Source organism: Eutrigla gurnardus (assembly GCF_963514095.1).
Source record: "Eutrigla gurnardus genome assembly, chromosome: 16".
NCBI classification, from domain to species: domain Eukaryota; kingdom Metazoa; phylum Chordata; class Actinopteri; order Perciformes; family Triglidae; genus Eutrigla; species Eutrigla gurnardus.
The window spans coordinates 16,540,557-16,567,531 of NC_139927.1; the positions used below are offsets into that span (position 1 = coordinate 16,540,557).

At 42.5% G+C, this 26,975-nt stretch overlaps 1 protein-coding gene across 2 annotated transcripts in view; it reads left to right on the plus strand.

The window, feature by feature from the left end:
- Positions 1-813: 813 nt before the first annotated feature.
- Positions 814-26,975, plus strand: part of tab2 (TGF-beta activated kinase 1 (MAP3K7) binding protein 2) — a 40,465-nt gene continuing 14,303 nt past the window's right edge. For both annotated transcript variants that reach the window (XM_084031299.1, XM_084031300.1), the window contains exon 1: positions 814-1,159. The gene's annotated coding sequence lies outside the window, so the exon portion shown is untranslated. The remainder of the gene's footprint in view (positions 1,160-26,975) is intronic.

Sequence of the window (26,975 nt, forward strand, 5' to 3'; positions counted from 1 at the left end):
CTGAGACAGATTTGAAAAAAGCATCCCCCCCCCAACCAAACCAAACCCCTCCCCTCAGTGTTCCACGATTCGACTGGGTGGGAGTGGACGAGGCGGGATGACGAGGAGCAGGGGAGACGAGGGGATTGGAGGGTACGAGCCAATGGGAACCTTCCAGAGCAATGGCTCCCATTGGTCAATTTCTATGCAGGCCTACGGCTGATAGACTGAATGGATTTATTTTTATTCCAAATCGTAGACCATAGCTTTAAGTACGGTAACAAAGTATTTGTACTTCGTTTTTTCCCACCTCTGCATAGTGGCCTTCATCGTTGAAATTGTTGTCATTGTCCCATTCGAATAGTTTTCATTCCAGAAACCTTAAATGATCAGAGTTTTTCCTTTACTTGCAATCTCAACTCTGTATGGAAGCCTGCCACTGTCAGAAAAAAACGAGAAACTTTCTCAAAATAATAACTTAGTATCTCAACATAATGAGAAACTTTCTCAAAATAATGAGAAACTGTCTTAAAAGATTGACTTAGTATCTCAAAATAATGACTTAGTATCTCAGTTAACATCTCAATATAGACTTGGTATCTCAGAATAATGACATACTACACTAACTAATTATTAAGTGCCTCATTATTTTGAGACACTAAGTCATTATTTTGAGATACTAAGTCATTATTTTGAGAAAGTTTCTGTTTTTTTCTGACAGTGGCGGAAATGAGCTTCCATATTCAGCAGCACAACTTTGGGAAACTCTGAAAAGAAAAAAAGAAAAAGAAAAACAGCTCTTCCTCTCGCGATAGTAGCTTGCTTATGCAGCCGCCATATTCTTTGACAGTATTTTGATTCGTATCTGCTGGAAGTGAGGAAAAAGAGAAAAGTGAAGGGCTGTCGAGGGGAGGGGGGGCTGAAGAAGAGGAGCTGTCAAAAAGTTATTCCCGAGTCTCTGTCAAACGGCGGAGAGCCGAGGCTCGGTATCCCTCCCCCTAACGCTATTTCGAGGACACACAAGGCCCGGGGGCCTCGGTGCAGTTGGCTCTTCGTCTCCCTTGCAGTAGCTGGATTCCTCTCGGCTTCTGCTCTCACAGTTCCGCGGCCCTCCGGAGGTCCGGCGGCGGTCTCGGGTGTCGAAGGCGGCCCGGGGAGCGGCGGCGGCGGAGACGGAAAGGTACGTTACATATAAGTTATCTAGACGTTGACCAGCTAGCAACAGCCGGAAGAATGCAGTTTTTAATAGCGTCACTGTGAAATGAAAAAAAAGCATTGAGTGTATTGTGCTGCGAAGCGCCTTTTATATGCAGTCTCATTCCGTTTGAAAGAAAATGGAGAAACAACTTTTCAGATGTGGGGAAAAAGTTTTTGTCTACGGTGAGAAGCTAGCTGGGTTAGCTTTAGCTAACTTGAAGTGTTTGGAGGCTGTTACCGTCTCGGCCGAGTTGGCAAATCACCGTGTTAAGTTTTAAACACGTCCACCACCACCAAGTCCGCTGTAATATGGATGTATGTAAATGGGTATTATTAGTGTTTTTTACTTTAGCACAACGCTAGCTGACACTACATGTTTTGTAGCCTGTTTTAGCTTGCTTTTTTCCATTGAGCTCCCATTTGAAACGTCGACTTGTCGTGGATGGAAACGTCCAAACTGTAGCTTCACTTAACGTTATTCGCGGACTATTTTATCTTCAACGAGCCTCAAAATAACGCGGCTCAATGAATGGTTTACCTCTTGGCTACAACACGGAGACTATTGTTTTGTTTGCTTGTTGGTGTAACATGGAAACTTTCAGTTTGGTGAAGTTGTGCGTCAGTGAATGCACCGTACATGCAACGTTAAGTCATTGTTCGTGTAAGCTTCACTGTGTGTGCATTCTGTCGTTTTTCTGTTTTTCACAATAATACTGTGCACATACAATAGAGATGATTGCACGACTGGCCGAGTTAAACCACAGGAGACACAGTAAACTTAACAGTGTGTGTGTTGGTTGTTTTTAAGTAAGTCCTCACCTGTTTGATAACTTAAAGACACTTCGTGGACCAGATGTTCCTGGTGGATATGATAGAAACTCATAAGGGAGGAGGGTCTGAGCCTTAGTCAGCCAAAATGACAGCTCAGTTTGTTTGTATTCTTGGTCTGGTTACGATGGGAGATGTTTCCCCTGATTTCTCTCTCCTGTTGGGTTTATCTAGTCGAATCCACTATGGGTGCCTGGTAGGCCCAGGTTGCAACATTTGACCTACTTTTTGTTTGCTGTTTGTTTGAAAGGCAAGAGTCGGGTATTTGGGAAACCAAAGACATGGAAGTCCTTTCAAAGGTTGTGTGATTTAAAATTTGTGTTGCTTATTTTCATGTTTGCACAGGACTAGTATTATGGGGACCTCACATGATTTAGAAATTCCCGATCCCTGTGTTTTGTGCGGGGATGAGCAAAGTCTGTATTTTACTTGAATTTACCAACGTTCTCCCCAGATATGATTGAAAATATCAAGACCTGCATAACATTTGTTTCCTGTATCCTGCTTTACTTTTTCTTGCGTACACACTGAAATAATGCAACACTAAAAGCATTTATATTGAGCTTGTTTGAAAAATAGAAAAAAAAGTCTTACCGCATGCTGCCATGCTTGTCATCCATCCTATCATCCTTGGATATTTCACTTTTTTGTTGGATTTAAGCTCGCTCTGTCTGTATGTGGGTGTCATGTAGCAAGATGAGCCTCCTGAATTTGCACCCAAAATGCCGTCAAAACATTAATTTATAATTTCCAATGCAGCCTGAATTTTTACTCTACGAATAACAGACATGGCCGATTTGCACGGGTTTAACAACACAGATGCAATTATTACACTTTACTGGAGGTCCCTTGATGAGTCCCGTGCGAATAGGGGTTAAGTTGTTTTTAATCATGCTGATGGCAAACAACCATAACAGAAATATAACTGTTTTATGATGGGTATGTCAATTCTTTCTTTCTTGTAATTGCAGCATGTGGTTATAAAGCCTCTCTCAGTTCGTCGTAGCTAGGGATGCAAACAATTAATCGATAATCGATTAATTGTCGATAAGAAATTACTCGATTAAAATAAATAAATTGCAATTAATTGCGTTTTGAACCCGTAATTCCCCGCCAGTCCACGCAAGGGCGCGCTTGACACCAGACGTACTTGACGCACATGCGTGAACACAAGCGAAGCAGGGCTCTGACGACAACAAGACGAGAAGTGGTGTTTCCCACACATTGACGAGAAGCCTCCATAGTCTCGATGTTCGCCCAAAATTATTTTATCAAGGCAAATGATCTTAACTAGCGGCTCTAATAATAGGCCTAAACAGGAGGGCAGCAGCGCTTATTATAAGGGGAAATCCTCGCGGCTGGTTTGGCTCATCAACGTTCTGTTTTCCACCGCTGCCATGGCAAGGCGTCCGCCGCGCCGACCCCCCCTCAGCTGGCGAGTGTGACGCCGCGTATAGCCCCGTTCAAATACGTCGCTACTCGCCCGTCACTCGCTTTCTCGCTGAATTCTACTCGCTGGCAAAAAAAATTAACTGCCGCCGACGGAGAGTTCAAGCAGCAACTCTCTGTGGAACTCTCTGTTGACGTCGACTGTCAATCATCTCTATTCTACATTCTGATTGGTACTCGCTTCACTCGCGTCGCAGAAAGTTAAAGTTATTTTATCTCCGTCCCCACCCACATCGCATCGCCTGTCCTGGCCACGTCCCACTAGAACACGTTCACATTCATTGACAGCTGTCGCTCAGAGATGGACGAGTGGAGACGTATGTGAACGAGGCTTCAGTCAAAACCAAAACACCAAGGAAGGCTGAGGAATAGTCACCCACTTATAATAAACTAATAGTTTAAAGTAGGGATGCAAACAATTAATCGATTATCGATTAATTGTCGATAAGAAATTACTCGATTAAAATAAATTAATTGCAATTAATTGCGTTTTGAACCCGTAATTCCCCGCCAGTCCACGTGAGGGCGCGCTTGACGCCAGACATACTTGGCGCACATGCGCGAACACAAGCGAAGCAGGACTCTGGACAACAACAGGTAAAACGAGAAGCGGGAGCAGTGTTTCCCACACATTAACGAGACTATGGCATAGTCTAATTTCGGCCGCCATTTTCTCGATGTTCGCCCAAAATTATTTCATCAAGGCAAATGGACTTAACTAGCGGCTCTAATGATAGGCCTAAACAGGAGGACAGCAGCGCTTATTATAAGGGGAAATCCTCGCGGCTGGTTTGGCTCATCAACGTTCTGTTTTTCCCCCGTCGCCATGGCAAGGCGTCCCCCGCGCCGACCCCCCCTCAGCTGGCGAGTGTGACGGCGCGTATAGCCCCGCTCACATACGTCGCTACTCGCCCGTCACTCGCTTTCTCGCTGAATTCTACTCGCTGGCAAAAAAAATTCACTGCCGCCGGCGGCTAGTTTCAAGCCGCAACTCTCTGTGGAACTCTCCGTTGACGTCAACTATCAATCATCTCCATTCTACATTCTGATTGGTACTCACTTCACTCGCATCGCAGAAAGTTAAAGTTATCTTATCTCCGTCCCCGCCCACATCGCATCGCCTGTCCTGGCCACGTCCCACTAGAACACGTTCACATTCATTGACAGCTGTCGCTCAGAGATGGGCGAGTGGCGACGTATGTGAACGAGGCTTCTGTCAAAACCAAAACACCAAGGAAGGCTGAGGAATAGTCACCCACTTATATTAATCATAATAATAATAATAGTCATAATGATAATAATAATAATCATAATAAACGAATAGTTTAAAGGCTCAGCACTGTGTTTTAGTCATTTTTGTTTTCATCTTTTCTTGAATGCTTAAACTCCTCAACCCCATTTAGTATGTCAACATTTGGATCAGAACCAGCAGTTTGTAAGAAATTGGTCAGGAAACGATATGTCATATTTTGGTTCTCAAAATTCCCCAAATCAATGCATTAAAATGAAATTATTCAAAATATGATTTGCATTTTCTTTACATCATAAGGAAGATAGCATTTTATGTTACGTATACAGTAGATAGAACCTATTCAGAGGGAAATTCAGCTTCTCAGAAGAATTGCCGCTTATCAATTAATCGATCATCGATCGATAAGATGAAACAACTATCGATTAATGAATTACTCGATAATTTGCATCGCTGGTCGTAACGTTTAGTTTTTTGTGGTGGTCTACTTTGCACAGTGAAAACCCGCTCAGGGTGTGTTGAAAGTGTTTCTCCATGTTGTATCGCTGAAACTGGTCTTCATATTAACGTCAAATGATGCAACATGTTAGGTTATTGATCTGTGCCCAATTAGTGTTTTTACTCTAAATTTGGCAGCTATGCAATGCAAATTGAATTCAAACCCTAAATCGACCTTGTGAAACAACGTCGAGGGCTTTTACTCTGCTGTGTTTAGAAATCACAAATTTAAAGTACAACCATATTAACTAGAGATGTTCGGATACTAATTTTTCCTTCACAGAGTACCAATCCATTAAATCCAATGGCTCATAATTCCCTCTAACATTTGTCATATTCCTGTGAGAACTTCTCCTTCAAACAACTGTATTTATTCAAGTTTATCGCCCAAACTTTTGGAATACATTTGAACGCATCATGATAACGTTATAGTTTACCTTTGCTTAGTAGTCCTTTTTTTCCTCTATTTTTTTCTGAATGGAGATTAAACGCATCAGAATGTAACTCAGTAGATAATGTGATTTTTGGATAGCTGCACAGACTCCCATAATTGCCTATACCCGATCCAGGGTTTTAGGCTGTATGAGGCATTTCTGATACTTTAGATAAACTTTATACCTGAGTGTTTAAAAAAAAACATTTAAAACCCAGGCTTTTTATTTTCGTCTCCATTCTCAGCAGACGCTGACCGGATTTCTCTACCCATCTGTTTGCTTTGAGTTTATTCACAACTGTAAAGAGCTCCAGAATTACTTTTCCGTCTGCATCTAAACACCTCCAATCTAAACTGTGTTCCCATCATAGCTAGACTGTAAGAGTGTATATCATTCATTAGCAGCATGTGCCTGTCTTGACTTACCGTCAACATTGCACTTCCTGACCAATAAGCTGCCATGGCCAACTGTTTATAGGTGCAGACCCCTAACTGAAACCATATGTGCCTGTAGCAGGGCAAATATGTTGCTAGGAGGCCTTGCAGATTTGCCACTCTTTGGAGACTCTGCATCGAATTCTCAGAGCCTGTATGATAAGTGCTAAATCAGGATTTTGACGAGGATCTACACTTGTGCAGAACAGTGGCTGCTAATTGCTTTGTTTGGATGTCATTTGGCCTACGCTAACATGGCTAAATCAGCGTGACTAATTGAGGGCATGCAGATCTAAACTCAAGATCGTGTCACTGAGGTTGCCTGGATGCTTGTTGACAGAGGCTCAGATAGAATTGGGCTCACTTAATGTGTTTGCTTTTGTACAATACACAAGCAGGACTAAACACCAGTGTTTAAGAACTTTTCCAACAAGCTGAGGTTGTGGCATGTTGTCGTAAAGTCTGTGCCAATACTTAAATCTTATTTCCTGAAAAACCTGCTTCCTGATTCATCATTTGCAGTTTGCACAACAACTTATCACCAATCAGAGCAAAGGGTGGGAGTGTGTAGTTTTTTTTTCTCCTTCATTTTCAAGGAGAAGGATAATTGCTACATTCGAGTGTGTCAGTTTAACCCAGGAAGTGATTTCTCTTTTTCAGATTCTTTCTTTAAGAGGCCGCAGACTTTGAATTGGTGCAGATGTATAACTTGAGATGTGTTCTTTCAGTCAGCCTGTGTGTGTGCATGTGTTATGTTTGTGTGTGTGTGTGTGTGTGTGTGCGCATCAAGAGTGTCAGAGTGCCTAAAATGCCAAACGGGAATCGAGTAGGTGGAAGGGGAAGGATCCATCACATTGTGCCGTTGTTGCAGACTCAGGAAGAGGGCTTGGTGTTTTTTAACCCTCCCCCACTCCAGTGTGGCTGTCAGGAAGAGAGGCTCTTATTGAAGCCCCCTCCCCCTGTCGAGCTCTCCTGGCTTCTCCGCTTTAAATGGAGTCCACTGCTACACATGCTGCCTGTGGTCTGCTCCAGTTCAAGGGTTAAATTGCATGCATCGGGGCTGACGCTGCACAGTCCACTGCACCTCTAGCTGTTTCCTGCACAGAGCGTCTTCATTTTTCTTTTTTATTGTTGTTGTTGGCACCTTTTGAAGCGACTTTACAAATTATCCACAATTATAATTAGGCATGGGGCGATGTGAGAATTTTAGCTTGACCAAAGTAATTGCGATTCACAATATTATCCTGATAATTATCAAAACACGTTAAAAACTCTTAAAATTTCACTAAAACATACTGGAATCACTTTAACTTACATTTAGTTAAGAAACACATTTTTTTTGCAACAGAGAATACTTGAGAGAATACTTTTGCGAAAAACAAATAACAGGGCTCCACAGTGCGACCATTTTGGGCACACATGCGACCAAAATTCGGTGACGTGCGACTAAATATTTTCCTACACACCGGTACGCCTTGTGTGTAGCAAAATGTTTTTTTCCCCACAGCAAACGGCGAAGAACAAATACCATGGTCTGAGGTCTGAGCCAATCAGAGGCCGAGTAGGGACGGGCCTTTGTCTCTAAAAGGCTCTGTCCGAGCCGGTGTCGTGAACCTGGTGGTGGACGGTCATAGTTTGAAGAACCGGTCGTTTTATTCGGCCTCCAGTTCGCCGCGGGCGGGCCGACATTATGCAGTACAACCAGAGCCAGGCTGGGAACACTGCCTTTACTCTCAGAGCGTCATCGTTCGGAATCGTTAAAAAAGCACCAGAAACACAACCGATACCTGGACAGGTGTGTGGTGGGCCGAGTAGCCCCCCTCCCCTCCCCACGGCGTCTCAGCGTCGGGCAGCCACAAACCAAAGCAGTGAGGAGTCAGACATGATAATAACTTTTAACACCGTTTATAATATCACCAAAGATGAGCATTTTAAGTTTATTTTTAAACAATTTAGGTTATTTTGATTTCTTGTTTGTGAGATTTAAATAAAGGAAAAACCTTTATCTTTATCTTTTTTTCCTTTCTTTTTTGTTATCTTTATTCCTGTTTATAGTCATTGACTGAATGTGTTTTAAAATTTCCAGTGTATATGGGCACTATAAATAAAATGTATAATAGGTGTATTATTGCGCTGCCAAAAGGCGCAGTGAAAAATTAATAACGTTATCGCAAATAATAAGAATATAACCAATGCATTAATTTACAGTTCTGTTACTGTCTGCTATGGACACATTTGGTTTATGGTCAAAACCATTGAGGCTCTCCTTAACCAAATCTAAGTCAGACATTTATTTAGCTGATGTGATGAAGTTTTATATGCCAAACCGACTAACTGCACACAGATTGGGTAATGTAGATAATGTAATGGAGATACACAAAGATTAGGTAATTCAAGCATTACATTATAAATGATAATGGAATGGAGTGACGTTCCTGTTGCCTCGGGGGCATTTTCTATTCAGCTAAAACTGTCTTATTAACACTTGTATACAGTCTTCCACTGTTTTCTTAATCTGGATATAAAGAGAAGTGCCACTGACAGTTTTCCATTTTATGTGCTGGGCTTGAGTTTGGTGATCGCTCATGGCATTTTCTTAGATGTTCCTGTGTATTTCTTGTTGTGCCTCTTCCTGTTGTCTGTTTGAAATGATCGAACACCTGGAAGGTCTGAATGAGGTCATTTCAATCACAGTTTGCGTAACAAAAAAACTATAACATCCGAGTCATTTTGAAGGGTTGTGGTGCAGCTCATGTTGTGTGAAAGATACTGGTGATAATTGGTGGGTAATCTTGCTGCTGCCTGATTTTGTCCAGGCCTGTGTTCCCTAAGATGTATAGATCCCAGGTAACTCTAGCTTTAGTGTACAAAACGTTTAGCGTGAACTTTGCCACACACAGAAAGCAGTTTCAGGCGGCTTTATCCAGTGTTGCTGTCGGGGCACTTGGCCCTGCGACACTGTGCAAATGAGATTCAGTTCCACTTTGTTGGCCTTCTGTCGACATGCCTCACATCCTGCAGTCACAGGTATTATTAAAGCGCACCGTCTTATTGTCATTGCATGCATCAGCAAACGGGGGACGAGTGAAACTCGTCCTAAACTGAGACTGCGTGCTTGCTGCCCCCCTCCCCCAGCCCTGTGCCCCTCGACTCGGGCTCAAGGTTCCATCTCTGGTGGCTTTTCTATCCCTTTTAAAATCACTGCCCCAGCTTCCTGACACTGACATGCAAGCTGGACAGACCTTGAACTAGTTTTCTTTTCCAGCCAGTCAGCTCGACGGGTTCACTATCAGCACACATTTGCACATGCACACACATGTACAATTCACTTGGGAGTGGTCCTGCAAAAACCTCAGTCTTCTCCTGTATGAAGAGACCTGTATGGGTGCAGCAGTTAGAGGGATATGCGCGGGCAATGCTTGCCATAAGGAAGCCGGTGCGAGTTGTGGATGTCATCGGGACTTACACATCTAGTGCAAAGGCTTCGCAGGTTGTTGTGTGGCACCTGGTTGTGCACCTCTGGATAATATATCCTGCCTAGTGACTAGTGTTGTCACGATACCAACATTTTGGTACCGGTACCAACATGTGTTTCGGTACTTTTCGGTACTTTCGATACTTTTTCAAATAAAAAGTGAACGCAAAAAATGTCATTACTGACTTTATTTTAATAGAAAATCTTAGAACAAGAACATATTAATCAGCAAATAAAATAAAATACCACAAAGACAAGCTTTTCTAATGCACACAATTTAAAAAATGTTAAAATATAAATACAATAATATAATATAAAATATAATAATATAAATAAACCAGCTCTTTTTTTTTTTCTTCCAGAGCTACTTTTGTTAAGAGTGAAGGGCGGTGGCGCTTGCTTTTAGCACTGAATGTGGGTTTTTCTTCCTGAGTAAATGACCTGTCGTTCCCTGAGCTCAGTGTGCAGGTCTGGGTGCTTGTCCTTTAAGTGTTTGGCTAAGTCGGAGGTGTTTCCACCGTTAGCCATGCACGTTTTAAACACCGTTTACACAGTGGTGCATCAGCGTTAACTGCCTCGCTTTGCGCATTTGTTTTAAGCTAAAGTACGGCCATATCGCACTTCGCGGCGCTGGTTTGTCCGCAAGTTGCGGCGTGGTGACGGTTGCAGCAGCCAGCCATTCTCCTCTCCGTGCTTCGCTCTCTCGCGCTCTCTCGCGCTCTCTCGCGCTCTCTCGCGCTCTCTAAGCTTTCCTCCTGTTCAGTTTGTTTCTCCAGTCCACGCTGCTCCCTAACTTGCTAGCGGTTTCCTCCGGCTTGCCTTTTATCTCCCCAAGCTGCGGCTCGCTCCTCGTCCTCTCAGCTGTAGTTACAACGCGGTGACGTCACGTGGCGAGTTCGCCGCGCTGTTGCGGGCGCTGCCGGCGGCGCTGCAAGTACCGGTCCCGTCCAAATGCAATATGGTACCGTTTTAAATGCCTCAGTACCCCGGTACCAAATTAGTACCGGTATACCGTGCAACCCTACTAGTGACAAATAGTTTACTGCTTAAAGCACTATTAACTTGCGTGAGTATTTCACAAAGATGACCAATTTGTTCTTTTTAATGCTGTAGAAATGGGAGCTCTAATAATCTACACTTGAGTAGATATTTTTGCCAGCAAAATCAGTGTTTACAAGATATTTAACCTTTCAACCTGCATTTCATTATGATGACAGGGCTTCTGTAAAGGTGTTAAAGTAAATCCATGAATATGTGATTTGAGTTTGCAGTTGATTACAAATCCTTCTCTGCATTTAGAAGGTTGGTTCATGCTGTTTTTGCCGATAACACTCAATGACTCTTAACAATATATTTTGTTTGTACACTCTGGCGTTGAGCCTTTGTGCGTGCCTGAAGCTCGTAGACTTGCACAAGTAAACAAAGCTTTAAATGTCCTGGTTACCTGGGTGTTAGATCACACCTGACAGCCTTCTGGTCCCATCCTTTGAGCATCAAGGCTACTGGGGCTCCATATTTTATTACAGATATTCACTATAAAATGTTTTTGCTACAAAAATGAGAGAACCTGTACATTTACACGTTCACCTGTTGAGGTTGTTCATGTCATCACTTAAGTTGAATGCATCTTGTGCATAGATAGTAGAATAATGCAGCGATGATTCACTTGTGTCTAGTGTTGTCACGATACCAACATTTTGGTACCGGTACCGGTACCAACATGTGTTTCGGTACTTTTCGGTACTTTTCGATACTTTTTCAAATAAAAAGTGAACGCAAAAAATGTCATTACTGACTTTATTTTAATAGAAAAAATTACAACAATAACATATTAATCAGCAAATAAAATAAAATACCACAAAGACAAGCTTTTCTAATGCACACAATTTTAAAAATGTTAAAATATAAACACAATAATATAATGTAAAATATAATAATATAAATAAACCAGCTCTATTTTTTTTCTTCCAGAGCTACTTTTGTTAAGAGTGAAGGGCGGTGGCGCTTGCTTTTAGCACTGAATGTGGCTTTTTTTCCTGAGTAAATGACCTGTCGTTCCCTGAGCTCAGTGTGCAGGTCTGGGTGCTGGTCCTTTAAGTGTTTGGCTAAGTCGGAGGTGTTTCCGCCGTTAGCCATGCATGTTTTAAACACCGTTTACACAGTGGTGCGTCGGCGTTAACTGCCTCGCTTTGCGCATTTGTTTTAAGCTAAAGTACTGCCATATCGCACTTCGCGGCGCTGGTTTGTCCGCAAGTTGCGGCGTGGTGACGGTGGCAGCAGCCATTCTCCTCTCCGTGCTTCGCTCTCTCGCGCGCGCTCTCTCCACTCTCTCGCGCGCGCTCTCTCCACTCTCTCGCGCGCGCTCTCTCCCTCTCTCTCTCGCTCTCTCCAAGCTTTCCTCCTGCTCCGTTTGTTGCTCCAGTCCACGCTGCTCGCTAACTTGCTAGCGGTTTCCTCCGGCTTGCCTTTTATCTCTCCAAGCTGCGGCTCGCTCCTCGTCCTCTCAGCTGTAGTTACAACGCGGTGACGTCACGTGGCGAGTTCGCCGCGCTGTTGCGGGCGCTGCCGGCGGCGCTGCAAGTACCGGTCCCGTCCAAATGCAATATGGTACCGTTTTAAATGCCTCAGTACCCCGGTACCAAATTAGTACCGGTATACCGTGCAACCCTACTTGTGTCATTTAAATACTACTCTCTACATTTGCTAATTATAGTACTCATTAATACTTGATGTGAGCTTGTTTAGTGGGAATACAAGAAAAATAGATCAACATGACTGAAATTGATAGTCATTATTCATTATCTTAAGTCTGGCAATGAGCCAAATTAACCCTAACAACACCAGAGTGCACAGACTTGGTGAACTGTTCAGTGAAATAAATTAACTCAAAATAGAAATCTTGTGTAACTGGCGATAATAAAGCCTCGACACGGTGGAATAATTAAAGAGCAGCTTCTTTTCATGCTAATGAAGTGATTTTCAAGTTTCCTTTGCAGAAACTCGGCTATGAAATAGGATAGTAGCCCAACCATCAATTAAGGGAATATAGCAGAGCTCCTTCGTCGGCTTCCTTTGGATGTAGCATTTAAACTAATTGGAACCAGAACCGCTGGTGTGTTAAACAGGCATGTTTGGAGAGACAGCATTGTGGCTCTTGAGACACTCGGGCATTGTTCGTGGGATCAGTGTTGTGCTCGAAGCGTTCCTTTCCAGTCTTGTTTAGTTTTTTTATGATTTATTGGTCAATAGTAGCGGCAGACAAGTTGAATCACATTGCCCATTATTCTGAGTGACAAGAAAATGTGCTGTTGCAACACTATCACATTAACATGCAATCACTTGGGCCTGCAGAAGACTTGTTTACTTCCTGTTGTTGGACTTATGATCTTGGTGTGGTTCACTTTCACTTAAGGTGCCAGAACCAACAGGTTTCAGGGATCAGTTTGACAAAAAGTAAGTAGTTAAAAAATGTATATACTTAAGTAACGTAACTTTGAGCAAGGGGGAAAAAGCATTATTTTTTTTGGATTACAATTAGCATTTTGACTTGTGATGAGTGGTCATTATTCAATATCTTCAAAATATAATAAGGAAAAGTTTTTCAAGATTCCACTGATATCCAAACACACAACCCATCCTGTCTCCCTCTTCATTGCTCTGTTAACTACAAACCGCTGCGGCTAGCTCTTCACTCAACTTCTTATGATTGGATATTTTTTTGTTAATGCCCCTGAGTGGAGGATGATGCAGGATCATCACACATTTAAAAACCGTAACGGATGCTGAAGACACTATAACTTTCATGTTGCTGGCACTTTACAGGCTTGACATTTCGAGCAGAAAATATCTCTGGTTTCAAATTGGCAAAGCAGCTTTTTCCAGCACTGTTGGACAAACAAGAAATCAAATGTTAACTTTAATTACAAGTGTCTGTCTTTGGTTGCTTGATGGCTTTCTCTTACATCTACAAACTACTGGCCTGAACGTAACGCCGGAGGCAGCGCGCAGGAAGATGGTTCAGTGGTTATCTTTGACCTCCGTGCTCCTCAGTCGTACACACACCATTCCATCTGCAGCAGGATATGTGCATGTGTGACATAAACACTTCCTCCCATAATGCATTGCTCTGAGAAACACCTCCACATCACATTTGACCTCCACAGCTTTGTTGTACTTTTTTGGGTGTGCAGAGCCAGAGTGTCATAATAATAATATTAATAATTTAAAAAAAGAGGTGTACAGGGAGTAAATTCAGCTCCATCCATAGTTTGCAAAGTTTCTTTGAAAGTTGTTATAATCTTAACTTTGAGCAGTGGCCACTTTTTAATCATTGGCATTGTGTTTAATACTACAAAAGAACATTGTTCATCACAGTTGATGCTAGACAGGATCCCTGAGACATGGAGAAATGCAGACACACACTCATAGATGCTACTGGTCAACCCATTTCTTCTCTACCACACAGGCGTGACAGGATGTGCATTGTGAAGAATTGACAACCTGATGAAATTACTTAAGATATCTACAACCTCATTACCTCATGTACTGGTTGGTGTGGTCTTTATTACAGTCTGTTTCTGTCTTTTTCTCTGCTCTGAAATAAATACTTGACTCCACACTGATGTCTAATGGAGCCTTTCCAGACCTTGCATGACATCCTGGACCTGCATGCTGTTTTGGGGGAGGTTGAAAGGAGGTTTGGTCCTGGTTTTTGTGTACCTTGTCCGTGTAAAACTCCCATCTGCTGAAGTTAAAGCTTTCGCGCGGATGCTTTGTATCCCTTTTTATTTTTTTTTAAAATCAAGCTCTATTTTTTTACTCTCCCTTAAATGACCTCAAGCTAGACATCTTCTCGGGATAAAAAAAAAAACACTCATAAGTTGATGGTGGTGAATTTCTGTTATCAGGATAATCGTAAAAATATCCACACGAATGACTTGAAAAAGATGTCTAGCTCGATTTACTAAAATAGTTTTGCAATGCATCCACTGTATTGATGTCATGTGAAAAAGCAGCGAGTTCACCTCACGGCTCCTTGTTTTCTGTACCAAGGATATTGTGGGCTCCCGTCTTATCGCTCCTCTGCTTATCCTGTTGGGCAGGTTCTGGCCCCACGTCCCCTCAGACTCCCTCTGACTTATCCCTGTGGATGCAACACAGAAAGCTTTTCTTATTCTCTCCTGTTTTGTAAATGCCATACGGGGACCGCTCTGTCCTTCATCATTTCTCCCACAGTCTGCTGATGGTCTTTCATCTTGCTCAGGTTTTCTGGAGAGGGCTTTGATCTCATGTCCTATCAGTAACGGCGTGGGCCTCCAGGCTCTCATACTCCCTTGCTCCCTTGCTGTCTCACTCTGAAAACATATTGTCAGGGCGTGGTGGACAACGCAGTCCACCCCAGCTGAAAAGCCTTTGTTTGTTGTGGTTCAGTGTAGCTTTGCCAATGGCAACTGCCTGTGTGGGTCTCTATGAAATTCTTGTAGCAATAGTGGTCTGTTTTAATAAGACCCCATGTTCGCTGATGTTTTGCAACCAATCGCATCTCCGATACAACCACCTGAGCTCCGGGGGAAGAAAACAAACCTTACTTCCCATAACACTTTTGAAGGGAGTGCTCCCCCCCTCCTCCCTTCACTGGAGATTGCACAACAGCACTGCAAAGCATACACACAAGTAAAGCTTGTGGAGCCTTCATCCTCACATCCGCAGTGTGCGAGGATTTTTATTTTGAGTGCAGAGACAAGTTTCTAGAACTAACCTGGTTAGTGCGAATCCACTAAAGAGGACTTTGTCTTAATTGTTTAAAAAGGGAAGTGGAGAGTGTAGTTCGGGGATGTCCCTGACTTAGCCAAGTCCACCCTGCGCCCATTCCCCACTCACTTCCATGACGCCCTTTGGCCTCACAAACCCGCTGGCCTGCCTCGGTTCCTGGTTAGAGATGTCATAACAAGAACCGGTCTGCTGTGGTATTCCTTATGGGAATTTGCTGCCTTGGATTTTTGTGTGTGTGTGTGTGTGTGTGTGTGTGTGTGTGTGTGTGTGTGTGTGTGTGTGTGTGTGTGTGTGTGTGTGTGTGTGTGTGTGTGCGTGTGCGTGTGCGTGTGTGTGTGCGTGTGTGCGCGTGTGCGTGCGGTTTGGCTGCAGAGTGTCAGGCAAGTCTGCCGCTGGCACCCTCCAAGGCACACCTGATGGTGCCAGTCTACGCAGAACCAGCTCTTTGTCGTAACGCCGGTTCTCTGCAGGCAGCACAGCTGATCACAGACGCACACTGCACCTCCACACATGGGCCAACTGTGGCTTCGTGGGATAAGACAGCAATTCATGCACACACTAATTTTGCAGCATAGAGCACGGATGATTGATTGAGAATGGACCACAAGTCAGTCATATACAAATCTTTGTTCAAGACAAAGGAAAATAAAGTGAGGACAAAAGAGGTTGACTGATTAATTGGTTTAGCCTGTCTGCATGACATACTTTTTATTATTTAGATAGTTTTCAGGTATTTCTTTCAGAAAGCGTGAAAAAGGCTTCAACACATGTGTAACATGGGGTGTAAGATGCATTTGCTGCATTTTACCTCTCACTGTCTTCAGTGCAGGAATGTGAATGATTTGATCTATGATGTGATTACATCTAGAGATGGGACGATATAGGATTTTATCTCACAATAAGTTGATCGTGGTGAATTTAATAAGGGTTATATTTATATTGATCACCAACGATTGTTGTGATGATATCAAACAGGGCTGTATTACAGGTCAATTAAAAAAAGAAGTCTGCTAACTGAGGGAGACAAGTATGACTATGAATGTTTTGAGAAGGCTGCAATGAGAGCAAATGGCATCTCAGCAGCAGATGAATCACGTGACCTGGCTGCTATTTGTCTTTTGGTTGGCCTCAAGGTGGAGAATGATACTCCTAACAGCTGCGGGAAGCATTTCCGGCGGTGGGTTTTCTCCTCAGCCAAGCACACGGACGTCCAGCAATACACTGAAGCAGGGATCCATCGATAACTACTTCTCCACCAACTATAAGAACTCTTAGCATTTTGAAAGTGTGGAATTGTGCAGTTAAAAGGCCTTACTTTGACTGAACCATATCAGGGGTCACTTTTGAAATCTGTTTTTTTTTTATCAGATTAACTATTAATGGCCCTGTTTTAACCTTTAACCAAAATCTCATGCAGCATCTGGAATAAGGACGGATGAGAGGTTAGAATGCTTCATGGAGGCATTTTTTTCCTGTGTGAAAAGACTCGATCGCACCACGAAAAGTGGAGTGAACAGAATGAATAAGCCGACCAAAGACCGAAGTGCTGTTAATGTCCCACTGTCTGTGTGCTTCAAAGAGCATGATGACATACAATAAGTGCATTCGCCAGGCAATAAAGGGTGAAGATTTGGCTGGTGCATACTTGGCATGTCATCGCTAAGCGCCTGAGTGCAAGCAGTCTCATTGTGTTCAATTGCCTCGCAGTGAGTGTTGAGAGATGGCACTGCCACCCAAAGCTCGGGCTACAGTGAGCCGGAAGGTCACCAGTTTGAATCCCAGGGCAGCTTAGTCTGTGAGGTGAAATCGGATGAGAAATGCGTTAAACTTCCTCAGTTGCTGCAGTGGAGGTGCTTAAGGAAGCTGTAACAGTTGGGGAAGTACACCGTTTCAGATTTAGGGCATGTAATGTAATTGACGATTGTACCTTCTAAACCACAGCAAAGGTGATGTTAGTGTTGAACTAGATGGTTGATTCATGCTGTGCGTTTGGTGTGAACGCGCTTCACACTGGGAAACCTGGCTATATCATATTTCTGGAATTTTGACTTTAAAAATGACTTGAACATATTCAAATAATAATCTAAATATTCATTTATGTTATTGTTCTTTTTGACACTTGACGAAAATATTTTACAATTAATGAAACAAATAATCTATCTATAGAATGAACATTAGTTGCAACTGTAGTTTGCAGTAATCTATTCTGGGACCCGGTCTTAAATGTACAAATGTACAGCAGGAACATTAAGTATACGTTGCAGATGAATACAGATTTTAGATTTTAGAGACAATTCAAACTTCAAATCTGTTTTGTTTTGCAGGAAATATTGGGTGTGATCTTTGAGAGAGATGGCATGTTCTGTTTGCATGTCTGCATTGTTGCCCCACTGAGAGAGTGTGACTTCCTTGTGAAGGTGGGGCTGTGGAATGGGATTGACATGGAAGTTATGTCTGGTATTCATTGCTGCTTTTTGTATGCATCTTTGTTATCTCAAGGACTATAAACCAGGTATTAGTCAACCTCCAGACTACTGAACATGGTACGCGTGTTGCACAATTTCCCTCTGAATGTGACAAATACATGCCTTGCATCTGACTACTTGATATGAGAAATTAACTATAACCACAGCAAAGCACACTTGCCAAGATAACCACACAATTCCTCCAGTTTTATTGGTGCATAATTGGATGCTGATGTACATATCTAAACACTTACTACTAAATCTTAAACTGATGACTTCTGTCAGATCCTGATTTGTATGGGTTTATTGCTAAGCTAAAGATAACTCAAAGAATTCCCAAACTTCGGAAGCCTTTAGTATGACATCCTGCTGCAGAAACTGACAAATAATTTATGATTGTGAATCATGGAGTGGAGGAATTTGGTGCCACGCAGCTGGCCGGCAAAGCTGACCAGCCTTAGGAACTCCCGGCGGAAAATCTATCAGAACCCAACTGTTTCTGAACCTTTTTTTAGCCCACTACCTCGCTGCAGTCCATGTTCATCCAGCCCTCACTGGTATCAGATCAGTTTCCACATAACTTGGGTTTCCTTCAATTCATTTGGTGTCCGTCTGTGACATAAATGAGCAGTTGTATTTTCCTGAGCAGAGCAGTGACCACTCGCTCCGTTTGGTAAATTTAAACAGGCTGGAGTGTTTTTTTTTACCTGATAAATGCAGTTCACAGGCTGCTTGTACAACACTCTTCCACTTTACAACTCAGCTGGTATTTAGTTGTTTTTAGTAGCAGCCAGCAGGTTCAGTCTGCCACATGTCAATGAGTCACTGTATGAGTCGTTGTGGATAGACTCAGGAGCCCCTCCACACAGTGCAGTGTTGCTGTGATCAGTGAACGCTGAGCTCCTCTGTGTGATCAGTGTGAACAGTGGAGTACCTTTACCGCTGGCCTGACTGCCTGCTGCATCTAATTATTCAGCACTTTGGCTGTTAAGGTGTGTTTGTACGCAATATGCGTCTATCTAATATGCAGAATATGCTAAAATATGGCACAGGCCGGCATTGTGCGGTGCGCCACACGCATAATTCATGTAATTAGCTTATTTCTACTTGAGCAAGAAATTCATGCGAATGCTTATCAGCTTTAAGATTTTCCTCTTGTTGAATCAGAAATGGAGGCAAAACATGTTTGCGGTTTGAGGTCACCCAGAGCTCTACCATAGAACCTCACATTCGTGGAGCCGACCTCCTATTGAATCCTCAGATGAACCTGACTTCAGTTTAACAGTGTTGGCACACAGTTTTGTGGCCCATTGAGCTTAATTACCCCCGGGCTAAACCAACTAGCATGCTACACCTGACAACAACTGGTGAGCTGCCAAAATGTTACAGGTAGAACTCCAGACTTTCTGCTCCGCATGTGCAAGTAGTAAAATCAAAGCTGTTTGCATCACAGGGCGAACCGAACGGATGCCTCGTACCAAAACAACGAGCTGGTACCAAAACTTTCCAGCATGAAAACGTGTATCATTACACCCCTACTAATAATCATTTTGTACAGTAATGGGAAAAATGAGCCGAGTATTATCTTGACATTGATCTATTGGCATAAGCCGGCTAAGCCGTCCTACGCACAAGTGTCATTTTGATGCAGAAATTTCTGAATCATGTTTTACTGACCTGTAAACTTAAATCAACAGGATGATCGTTGGCAGTAAGGCCCTGCTTCCATTCAAGAGCTGGTGTAGTCTCTCGACATCCTCTGTGTTTGTGACTCAGAGGCCAAAACACAGTGGCTTTATAATTACCACTTGACAGCTGGTAAATGGGAGCTTTGGACACACACACATAAGGGCAGCGTTGGTCCTTCCAGTGATTGACGGCTGCCTGCCAAAACCTCTGGCAAAGTCAACAAACGGATCTGCCATAACCTAAATTTACCAACAGTTGGGTTATGTCTGGTCAATTTTCTCACTTACAGACTTGAGGGTAGGGGGGGGGGGGTTCTAAAACTGTATACAAACCCATTTGCTTTCACAGAAGTGTTTATTTTTTTAATTAAATTTAAATCATTAACTGCTCATTCATTAATCTCGGTTTTAAAGTTCTGAGTTTGGTAATCGATCTTGGATTCTACACTACACTACAATCTGGTGGTCTGACTAGTGCGTATAACGGATTATAGTTCAAATGATGAGTTGATTAATGAGTTGATTAGAAATCCATAAAAAGATTTCCAAAACAATGAAGTCTAAACGCAGAACTTTTTTTAAAGCGCAAAGAAAAGACTTTCCCATTTTTCAGCAAGACCGTTGCCATGTAAATGTAGCCAAATGAAGATATTAATTGTCAGAGTATTGTATTGTAACAATACAAATAATGGTTAGTTGCAGCCTTTTAATAACCCTACAATACTTCTTTTCACTTCACAAATAAACAAACCTGTTTGTAAAAGCACAAAAGAACAAACCATGGCTTGCATTAAAAATGAAATGTTACTAATTGTGACACTTTTTATGAATTGCATTTGTTTTACTGAGTTGTCAGATTTGGTGAAAGCCTGGCTTTGCTTGTGTTAAAGGAATAGGAAGAGCAGGGGCTTTTTTTGTGACTTGGAGCTGCATCACTGAATCTGTCAGCCTTCTCAGAAGACAGGAAAATGCCTTTATCTGTCTGGTCACCCCTTCCTGGTACTCGGCAACAAAAATATGTCTCATCTGCATCCTGCATTCAGCATTTTCCATTATTGGCTGCTGCACACACCTTGTTGTTGGAGCATGTTGCTTTTTTTTGGGGGGGGGGGGTATCTCAGCCACTGTCCAAATATAACAGGATCATCCAAGATGTGCAGCATCGGGGAATAATAAATGACATTATATGGAGCAGAAAGTCAATAGCTCTCCAGTGTTTGGTCAAGCCTGAGCCCTGCTGCTGCACTGTGCTGACTTCATACTATCATGCAAAACAAAGTGCTCAGACATGCATCAAACTGCCTTGAATGCTCATTTTTTAATGTTTGCATTGCTCCCCACCCCTTCCAATCATCCCTGCTGTGATTGGTGGGGTAAAATCTCCACCCTCCCCTGGCCCTGTGGCAGTATTTGGAAGAATAATGCACTACTTGCAATCAATGCCAACAGTTTGTAAAGTTGTTGCCTCCTTCCAAGCAAGCTATCCCAATAAGGTGTGAAGGTACGGTCACGTGGTTTGGATACCGTTGTGTTGCTGAATGTTTTATGGCTGGAAAAGTACCCTATGTCATGTAACCCGTCTTTCCTGTAAGTTGATTGGAAAGTTTAGCTTATAACTTTTACTGTACCTGCTCAACAAGAGTCTGTGTTGGTGCTTGTCAGCTGGCATGTTTCTATAATGTGAGGAAACACACAGCACAGTGCACCACTGAGACAGTCTTTGTTCAGACTTGGTCTTTCTGTTCACTTATTCATTTTTGCTTTGTAGATTGTCACACCCTCTCTGTTATGTTTAACATTCTGATTGTCTTGGAAGAAACCATAGGAAAAGAGTAGTGGTTTAGGATAAGGCTTTTCATGTTGCTGGGGTTTCTATTTTAAGCTCAGGCTGTGGTCCTGACATATAATGCCTAAGGAAAGAAAAGCAGGGAGGAGGGCCTTCAGCAACAACTGTTGTGCAAAGGTGGAAGATACCATTTGGATCTGATTTGGGGTAGCTTTTTTTCTTCTTCTTCGAGTACTACCTTCGAGTAGTTAGCTGGCATTCATTTTGACACAGTCATGGTGCTTTGGGCGTATTTGGAGCTGGTTCGGGTCTTAAAGGCCTTTCAGTTCGGATTGTTGTATGATGGTTTTGTTTGACACAAATTTGCCTTTGTTTTTTTGTCTTTATTTATTCTTCATACATATATATATATATATATATATATAGCCAAACTTCTGTAGCCAAACTTCAAAACCAAAAACAATTGTAGATATGCGGCAAGAAAAAGCTTAATCTGGGTTTCAAAGAATTTCAAAAATAACATAGACCTGTAGTTTGCAACTGTTTTGGCTTGCACACCTTTTAAAGTGAAGCAATGTCTACACATGAGTCATGATGACACTTTAGTCTGAGTTGTGAGCAGTTCAACCAAAGAGTGACGATCCCTCCTCAGACGGTTTCATTTGAACAGTAGAAGCCTGAAGAAGTTGAATTATCCAATGTTTTACAATAATAAAATAAAAACACAGATGAGAGAAGTCAGGAATAGTAATACTATACTATCCCGATAATTATCAAAATATTTGTAAAAGTCCCTTGAGGGGCCACAACTGCCTCGGATTTACCTTTTTTGATCAGGCTGTATTAATTGATGACAGGCCTGCGAACAATTTGCTTGTGTTGGAGGTGACTGCAGGTGAAAGCAGCTGTCAGGCTCTGTGATGGAAGACACACATTTGTACTGTTTAAGAAGCTGCTGGATGAGCTCAGCATTTTGTTGCCCACAGAAATCTTGTGTTGGAAGAGTTGGGGGGAGGAGGAGGAGGAGGAGGAGGAGGGCAGGAAGAAAAAGTAGGAGGGAGGTCGGAGTCGACTGGTGTCTGAGTCCATGCACACGTTCTGACACAGACAGAAAAGCAAGCCGCAGCAAGCGGCTTCACCTACTTACCACTTCTAAATACCCCCTTTCCTCTTCTTCTTGCCTTATACGGCCACGACAGGCACAACTGATACATTCACAGCGTTTATGGCGGAAAACCAAAAAAGTTGGACTGGCAGTCCATTGACTGAACAGAGAGCTCAAGAGAGAGGCGCTCCTTCATGTTTCTTAGACCTCCCTGTTTCCCACAGTGCCTTGGGAGGGGTTGGTCGACCTGGGGAGCTGGTGCCCTTGCCTGCTTCCAATAAACCACCAGCTGCAGGCTGCGGTGCTGAAGAATTTTTGATTTCCTGAACACATACTCCCCCCACCACCACGCACACACACACTTGCACACAAACACTCTGAAAGCCCTGTTTTCAAAAATTGGGCAAACTAAAAGCCGAACAGGCTGTGCTAGCAGAGCTGATCCCAGCTCTGTGTGCACTGTGAGGCCCAGGCTTCATGGCACAGTTGAGTGCAATTTGGGTTCTGCACATAAAGTGTGGTTTGTTTCTGTTCTAGAGACATTGCCTAGAACAAAAGAAGTGCTTCATGCATGGGGCTCGTGTGCAAGCCCAACATACTGAACAGTAAACGTGTTGTCTGCTGGTGTTGTCATTATTATGGTGAATTTAAATTGTTTGAGGAAAATATTATTGTCTAAAATGCATTTGTCTCCGTGATGTGGGGAATTTTTCATTCTGAGCACATAAACTGGTAATAAGAATCAAGATTAATGCTCTTGGCTTGGTCCGACCTTTTTCAGGATGAAGTTTCAGAATGTTTTAAGACAGTCTTGTTGAAGATGCACAAACGTTTCAAGTTTCCACTGATGACACAATTGCAGTTCATCTTGAAGTTTAGTTGGACTCATGACATTAATATGGTGGGAAATCACTTTGATTCAGTGGGTCACAGCTTTTGTGATGACTTGAAAAGCTCTTCTGTTAAGACTAGTCTCCTGTGAAGTTTCCATGCAAGCCTGTGCGTTCCTGTGCTCCGTGGGAGGCAAGGTATGGCCTGTGGTTCTTCAGAGTCATTGAATCAGAATGAAACGTTCAAATTCAAGTTTCTTTAAGAACGATGAGTGGATATGAGTAGTTTGCTGAAAAAGGAAGAAGGTGTTGCACGAGTGGAGACTGCTTTTGGTTGTTTCCATTATGGCTGCAGTCTGACGCGAACCACACTGCAACCAAGAAACCAGGCTTTGTTACAGCCCAGCTAAATCTTTACTCCTCTAACACACCTAACCGATCAATATGTAATCGGCTTGGATTGTTTCTTACAGTCCATCGCATTCTTGGCATTCTCAAGCATAAATAACCAGCAGATATTTCAAGTGATTTACTTTCAGCTCCGTTTTTGCATATTTGCCAATTAACTTGGAGATGTTGGCATTGTTGTTAAAAGAAGTTGATATGGCACTCTGTTAATCATTTTGTTGATTGTGCACTCCACACACACACACACACACACACACACACACGTCTATTGCTTCTTTGGAAGACTGGGGGCGACGGCTAGCGGTGCCCACTGCCGATTAGTCCCTTGATGTTTGTTTAAATTTGTGACAGAGCAGTTAAGGTGTGTTCACACCAAATACGAAGTATGTTGTGAAGTCACAGATATGCCAGGAAAACAAATGCCTTCCTGTCTGAATTAATAGCATCATCCAGAGCTGCTCTGTGAGTTTCACTGAGCTGTATCCACTATGAATAGCAAGATACAATTCTTACTACAGAGAAATTAACCCAAAATCAACAATTTTGTTTTGATTAAATAGCAATAAATGGATAAAAACGATGTCGAAGTAACTACATAATGATGGTGACAAGTTAAAAGTCTGAAGTCATGTCTTGTTAGGTAAGCAAGGAAACAACTTTGAAAATACTTGTTTTCTGAATGGAGTTTGGATTGACCAGATGTAGCTATGCTAACACTCCATTAACACTCAAAATAACATGATATTAGGTTCGATTGTAAAGCTCTGGGAGACCTTAGACTGCTACAGTATAGTTTGTCTCCATTGCTGATCCAGTGAAGACAGGAGAATCTCAACGCTGACGAATAAGCCTAATTTGCATCGCGTCATTTGAGCCTCCCCACACCTCCAAGGGCAAATTTGTTTGGTTTTTCTACATTGACTTTGTATGCAATATTATAGTGCAAAAAATTAATTTGCTTTGCGTTTGGTGTGAACGCACCTTTAAACATCCCGAGAAATACTGTGGGGCTGTTCCTTCAAGCTGCTGAGGATGTTTCTGATTGATTGATGGGATCCTTACTGTATATAATGTAGTATACACTATCGTATTTCAACTACCATTTCTGCAATATTTTGTGGAAGATTTACTTTAACAAGATCGGTTCTTTCGCAAACAATCAGCATTAGAGCATCTAGTCTTTGCAGGCTGCAGAGAGAAAGGCATGACATTTTGTTGCGTTGATGTGTAGCCCCTTTGTTTACACCAACTAGTTTTGTGTGGGTTATCACGGTGGCCACAGCGCCAGGTGCCAGGCTGATATTTCTGCCAATGGCTCCTGTTGATTAATTATACAATGTATTTAGGCTTTAATAGATTGGGACATTTTTAAGGTGCATTTGCTCTGGCAGAGTGAATGAGCCTATTGACGGAGCATGGCAGGCCTTCTACTTCCAGAAATGAGAGTGGGACTTTGGGTCAATGCTTTGGCACGGTTAATAACAGCCTCAGCAATAGAAGCTTTGTCTCTATCTCTGCTGGCAGTGCAGCGCTGCCTCAGGCACTGTTCCACCACCTCCTCCAGGGACTACAAGGACTAATCGGCCCCCCCTCGTTGGAGCTACCCCCCCCCCCCCCCCCCCCCCACACACACACACACACACACACACACACACACACACACACACACACACACACACACACACACACGTACACATTGGCCCGGCTGCAGGCCTATAATTACATACAGTGAAGAGGTGTGGACTTTTTTTGTTTTTGAAGCCAGGAAACAATCTAACCACACTGTTGACCTGTATCTGGGTCAGCCGCCAAGTAGTGAATTTCCTTTCCCACAATGGTTGAGTTGCCCAGCCTGAACAGAGCCTGAATGGTGGACTGTTGCTCTCTCTCTCTGTGCAGTGCAGTCTCATATCCCCCTTTAATTCAAACAGGTAGATGCTTTAGGCTCACAAAGTGGTGTGTCAAGTTAACTACTTGAAGGGGGGAGACATGCTTTAATGGAGGCTGTAAGATTTGATCAAAACATGTAATCTGAGACGACAAACTATTCTTCTCTGGTTTGCATTTAGAGGCTCTCCATGCTGTGTTTTGTGCTTCTTTTTTGACACAGAGAAATTAATTCCATAGTAAAACTTGAGATTTCCTATGAAATTGACAATTATCATACAAGGTATATTTGCTTATCTACAGTACTGGAAAAAACACACCTACAGTATGTTCATTGTTAATAATCAGAAGAAATTACATTTACAAACTCACAGCTGATGTTATTTTTAATTTAGTAGTTCATTTAGCATGCTTATAATACCAATGTAAACATGCTTTTTTAAAAATATATATAACACATTAAAGTTGCATGCAATTTTTTAAAATCAACTTGAAATATATACACATGAGTGAAAAATGAGTGTGAATGCTTAGTGTGATTGCATACAGAGTTGCGAATAGATGCAAATTTGCCCTGGGAGGCGTCGGGTAGTCACAACACATCGCAAATGAGGCTTATTCCCTCAATTATTGAAACATTTTTAAAAAACCTGACGTGAAAGCCTATCGGCGTTGAGATTCACCTCCTGTCATCACTGAATCAGAAATGGAGAAAAAAACAGATGCTAGTCGTCTGTCATCTCCCAGAGCTCTACGGTAGAACCTCACATTAGTACACAGACTACATGGAAAAACCAGAGACTGTCTATGGTACAAGCAACAAGGTTGCTGCTGTATTTATGTCTAGATGGTGCCATTTTAAGGGGTGATGGAGCAGCTAGAATGTTAGCATAGCCTAGCACCTATCAATCCAAACACCATTCGGGGAAAAAAAAAGTTGTTTGCTTATCGTCTTGCAGACAGACCTAACAAAGCATGATATCAGACTTTTTACAAATTGTCATTATGCAGTTATTTTGGCATAATTTTTATCCATTCATTGCAATTAAATCGCAACAAAATTGTTTCCTTTTGTGTTCATACCGCTGTGGTAAACCAGCCGATGTGTGTCTTGCTATTCACAGTGAGTACAGTTACGTGAAATGTACGGAACATCTCTGGGTGATGTTATTAACTCGGACAGGACGGCGTTTAGTTTCCCGGTGTATCTGGGACTTCACAACGTGTACAAAACAGCAATATTATTATTTCAGCTGTGATGGATGAAACGTTGGTGTCTAGCATGTATAGTGGAAGTGACACAAATAAACACAACTGATCCTGCATTCAAACTCGTGTGAGTGATGCAAGGTGAAAAGTCACTGCGCGTTTGTAAACACACCTTTACAGCTGACCCCCGACTTATGGCATTACACATCCTCCGTAGTTTAGACGACACAGAAGCACAGCTGCTCGGATACCTTCGCTGTCTTCCTGGCAGAAATCAAAGAA